Source organism: Chenopodium album, chromosome 20 (assembly GCF_948465745.1).
Source record: "Chenopodium album chromosome 20, dcCheAlbu1.1, whole genome shotgun sequence".
NCBI classification, from domain to species: domain Eukaryota; kingdom Viridiplantae; phylum Streptophyta; class Magnoliopsida; order Caryophyllales; family Amaranthaceae; genus Chenopodium; species Chenopodium album.
The window spans coordinates 25,803,689-25,809,688 of record NC_137853.1 but is presented as its reverse complement, the minus strand read 5'-3'; positions in this window follow the sequence as shown (position 1 = coordinate 25,809,688).

Sequence of the window (6,000 nt, the reverse complement as noted above, 5' to 3'; positions counted from 1 at the left end):
CGCATCGACGAAGGGTCTTCCATTAACATGTGCCCGTATCATACATTTGTTGATTGGGAATTCGAGGAAAAAGAACTTAAGCCTGCAACAGTAGATGATCTTTGTAATAAAGATGTATATGAGAATGTATATGGAAAAATTGATGCTATTGTAAAATACAAAGGTGTAAGTTTTACCACGAGTTTTTTAGTTTGTGACGTACCAGTTCTTTATGATATCAAACTTGGCCAACCCTAGATGTACCAATTTCATCCCCTTATGTTAGTTCAATCCCAAGAAACACCAACACAGCCTAATGATTCTCTAACTATTCAAGATAGCTCCAAAATGTTAATCCTACAGCCTAAATCCCCAAACAATAAAGACCCACGCCCAAATGTGTCCACCATTGAGCAAGCCAAGGCCTCTCGCCAAGAAAACACTATTACCCGTTTCCGCCAAACTGGCCCTGAAGTGCCCATTCATGAATCAATGTATTCCCAAAATGTATTCAAAACCTTAGATGCCTTTCATACTTCCTCACAAAAAGGCAAAAACATTGAACATCATGATATCGACCTTGGGCTCACTTTTACTGATAATGAGTTACCCCCAAATCCTTATCATAATGAGCCATTATATATCACTCTCCGGCATGGTTCCAGTTATATCAATCACATATTAGTTGACACTGGAGCCGACGTCAATCTTTGTTCTCGGGAATACCTGTACAAGTTAGGGTACAATGATTTACATATCACCTATCGTTCCATTTTTGTCACGGGTTTTGATCAAATACCGAGGGAAGTGACGGGATCTATAGTTCTACCTTTGGTACATGAGAATGTTTTGTTCAACGTAGAGTTTATGGTGGTGGATTTCCGACTCACAAGCAACTTGTTACTAGGAAGGCCTTGGTTGCATGAATGTAAAGCAGTCTCATCTAGCTTGCACCAAAAGCTAAAAATGAGAGCATCATGGGGCATTATAACTATATGTGGTGACTATAGTAGGAGAGCATATGAAGGAGAAAGTTCATCGAACTGTGGCGGTTGGATAAACACCATAAGCACAACAGATCATTGCATAGAAAATGAGGAAGTTGTTGAGATTAGGCGCCCACCATTTGCAAAGAGAACGGTATATTTTCCTATTCCAGAGGATGAACGAGACAAGCCAAATTGGATGCCCAATAAGGCAAAGGCTGATGATATTCGAAGGAGATTTAAATGGCTTTACGACAAAGACATAGCAGTTCCTTGTGAGGGGGTTGAAACATCTGCAAATAAAGTGGCATCCCTTCGAGAAATCATGGAGCCTTACATCTTCCTCGACAACATCGACCTTTTTACAACGGAGTCATGCATGGTAGTGTGTAAAGCGTGGGCATCATGGATCTTGGACAAAGAAGATAACCCTTTCTATGTCGCCAAACGGAAAGCTGCTTGGGAGAAGCGACTTTTGACCGGGGAAATAGATGCATGGCAGTGATTTCGGCTACATTTTCATTAAGTTTGTTGTAAAAGTTTTTTTTTTGTAAGGAACTACGAGCGACTTGATCCCTGAAAAAAAATGAAAAAAATAAAAAAAAACAAAAACAAAGAAAAATCCTGTAACAGGGTACGTAGGCAGCTCGCTTAGAGTGCAGTCGCAAAAAAATAAAAAAAATTAAATTTAGTTCTTCTTTTTATGTCGAACTACGATGGGCCTGATTTCCTGAATCACATTACACTTAGCACATTTTCGCACTCAGGAATACGTAGGCAGCCTTCGGGCACGACCACTAATAGTTTGTTATTGTTGCAGGATTCATTTATTTTATTTTACTTTCCTTCATGAGGTGGAAAATAGACAAAAAAAAGAACATTAATTCATATATATAGTGATACAACCATAATAATGAATTAAAATATATAATACATGGGTTAAAAAGGCCCTAACTGAATCTCAGATGACGGTGGAGTTTCAAACACCTCTGTTTGACCGCAAGTAAACCCTTGGCAATGGTCAACTATAAGGCAGGCTCCTCGAAGCATGTCTTGAGGTGAATGTCGAATGCTAACCTCCCAACCACGAGAGCGCATTAGGAGTAGTATGTCACATAACTTTTTCTCAGCATGTGCCAAGTAGACGTCTAGTCTAGCTAGAGATGAGATAAAGCGGTTAACATCCATCAGTACTTCTAGTTGTTTCACCTCTAGAGAGCGAGCCTTTTGCAGCCCATTTTGCAGTAAACAAAGTGAGAAGAAGGAAAAGCTAGGTCCTCTAAGCCTTGAGCCAAAACCAAACTTCCAAACATGCCCAGGTTCTCGCAATGTATACCCACCTCTACACCCTTCTGAGCCATCTGATAAAGCTGCTAGGGATAGAGTATGAGGATTTTCTTGTGACCAAGAAACAGTTGACAATGCCTTGGTTAATCTATCAATTATTATGAAGAGACTCTTATGACCAATTGACCATAAAGTCTCAGGGAGACGAGATATGTAGCGCTTATGACGCGAAGGTAGTTTCTGAAGGAAATTCTCTTTAGATTCTTGATAGTTGGAGGGACCACCCATCATCATTGTTAAATGATTGTAGGTGATGAAATCTGATATACCTAACCAAGGATGATTGACCGAGCTGTTAGGTGGACCTCTCTCCTGGCGTGAGGAAGTTCCAGAATAAATACTGCGAGGGGTATTATAGGCCGATATGGCTATGGAACTTTCAGACAATCGAGTGAGTGAAAAGAAACACGTGTCACTCCATAGGAATAGAGTTGATGGGAGAAAATTATGCCCTGTAAGAATACAAGACTTTGTTATGTCTATATTCTCAGAGACCTCTTTTCCGATTGACGAACTTGAGATAAGTAGAACCAAACAAGTAGGGAGATAGGATTTATATAGTATGGAGATATTACTTAATATTTGACTCGTACCATACCCACGAGCATCCCAAAACAATAGCCTGAGAGACGAGTACATGGGAAGATTAAAAGGGTAATGTGATGATAGGTTTGGACTATCTACGAGTTGGCTAGCGAAAGGGAGGTTTTGTTGGCTTATAGTAGTTACGATGGGGTAAACCAAGTCTATAGGGAAACGTAAGGACAGAGACATGGCTAATACCATTGTGTTTGCCACAAATAAAAGGAGTGACTCCGGGGAGCTATTTATCTCAAATACTTGGGGTGGACCAGTCACTAGTGCAAGTTTCACTAGAGGAACTGAAGGAGGAATGGCCAGAGGATTTTGATCGTAGGGGAGAGAGAGGTTCTCCCTAGAAAATTGAGATGGATGATCTTCTGGACGTGTTGCATTAAGAATTTCGTTACGTTCTCTCTCCCGTAATTCTTGGAGAGAAGAGCGTGAAGTGTCTGAGAAGAAGTGAATTAAATCTCTAACACGTGAGGCATTAGGATCCATAACTCGACGTTGAGCAAAGAAGGGAAGATCTCAAAGGAAAACACTTGAGATTTTAGGGAAAGAAGAAGTTTGAGTGAACGATCCTTGTTTAGGTTTCAGGCTTTTATAAGCCAGTAACCAATGGTGTGCTAAACACGCAAGGAATCTTCGCAACAGGGCCTTTTTTTTATATAATTTTTTTTTTAATTTTCTTTCTTTTTTAAAAAGGGGTGTTCATTTCTAAAAAAAAATCTTTTATTTATTTTTTTTATCTTTTTAGCTTGTCAAAGAAGTTTTTGTAATGTTCCCTTTTTACCCCAGGAAGTCTACCTGGACTCGCACAGGATCTAGGCTTGTCCGGCAAACCTCTTCTCACAGTTTACAGTCTGATTCAGTGTCCTTCTCACCGGGATATTCAACGTCAAGCGAAATTTATTCTCCACCACCGAGCGAAATGTCTGAGATTCCTGGTCATGAAAGTTCGCTAAACCCTGATCCATCTAATGATCTTCGAGGGATGATGCAAGCTATCCTTGATCGTCATGATACTATGGAACAAACAATACAGAGTTTGTTGAGACAGAGTGCAAGTGCTCCTCCTCCTCATCATGATTCAGAGATAGTTTCACTATTGCATTTAGATGATGGAAATGGTGATAGATAAGCTCCTACCAAAATCGAGGAAGATATTCTTAGGCTCAAGGAAGTACTGAAGGGTATGAACAAAGCAGAACCTTGGTTAGATATTCATGGTCTCACCTTATTTCCAAAAGCACGACTGCCACCTGGGTTTAAGATGTCGAATCTCACGAGATTCGATGGTACAGGAAGTCCCACCAATTTCTTAAAATTGTACGTAGGGGCTATGAGTCCTTGGGGTGTTGATGAACCTTTAATGGCACAACTATTTCAGCAATATTTAGATGGGGCTGCCGCTCATTGGTTCCTTAATCTGGAAAATTCAAAGAAAACTTCATGGGCTGATATTGTGCGAGAATTTTCTAGCCAATATAGATATAACGAAGAGATCGATGTAACAAGGAGGGATTTGGAGACAACTTCCCAAAATCACAATGAAACGTTTTCTGCCTTCATCACTAGGTGGAGAAACAAAGCTGCAAAGATGGTAAATAGGCCAAATGAAGAAGAACAATTACAGATGATAGTGAAGATCTTCTTCCTGTCTATCAAGGACGAATGGCTTTCCAGTATTTTCCATCATTTAAGGCTCTCATATCAACAGGAACCTTGGTGGAGGATGCCATAAAAAAGGGAGACATCAAGAAGGATGAAGGAAGCAGTGGTAATACTTCTTACAATCCTAAGTTTGGGGGTAACAGGAAAACCAACAACAATGATTCAATACCTTCAAAACCAACCAACTTGATACACAATATTGGCGCCGCTCCAACATTCCAACTTAGGCCCCAAAGGAATTTCTCTCCTTTGAACATGACCTACGCTCAAGCTTTCTCCAAACTAAAGAAGGCCAACCTTGTTCAACCTTTGAACCCAAGGCCACCACCAAGAAACCCTCCTCCCAGTTACAACCCAAACCAACATTGTGAATTCCACCAAGGGCCTGGGCATGACATTGAAAATTGCACAGCATTCAAGCACCGTATTCAAGATCTAGTGGATGGAGGAAGACTTTCAGTTGGGGCATCCTCTGATAAATTTAAAAACACACAACCAAGCATCACTAATAATCCTCTTCCCAATCATAAGCCTCCTGTCTCTATAAACACCATCTCCACTTCTAGTAACCAAATTGATCCAACATTATTAATAGTTCGAAATGCCCCTCGAATATATGAGATGCCATTATCCAAGAATTATGTGTGTGTTGTGTATGATCACTCCACTCAACAAAAGGTGAAGCTTGTGCCATACAAGGGTTCTGATGTTATCTTTAAAAAGGATCCGTTCTCTGATGTCTGCGCCACTATGGGTTATAATGGGGCATTTTGCCTAATAGATGACGAAGTGGATGCTTTGTCATTGTTATCAATTGCTGAGAAAAATGCCGGGGCCCACCTTAATACCCCTAGTAATTTTCAATGTCCAATCTACCTTGATGATCTTAGTGATGATGAAGATCTACGGGTGGCTCATTTGACTCGCGCAGGTCGTCACTTTAAACCTTCATATCTTGAGGATGAAAACCCCGTAGAAGCCTTGAAGAGGAAAGAAAAAGACAAGGAATTAGCAGAGGAGAATAAGGAAGAAGATGACGCTATTAGGCGCATGAAGGAGGTTAATGCAAATGTTTCTATATGGAAGTTGTTAACTCATTCACAACCTCATCGGGCCGCCGTTTTGAGACATCTCAATGAAGTTTTAATTGATCCATCCATAACACCGGATCAAATGGTAGGACTTATCCATGGAGCCGACCGCACTTTAATGTTTACCGACAATGATCTCCCAGAAAGTGTCGACCACAATAACTCTTTGCACATAACTGTTAAATGTCATGGTTGGACGATACCTCGGGTACTCATTGACAATGGTTCCGCCATCAATGTGTGTCCTTATCGAGTTATGACAAAGCTTGGCTTTCAAAAAGAGGATTTGACACCTTCAAGCCAGGTTGTTAGGGCTTATGACAACGCCAAAAGAGATGTTT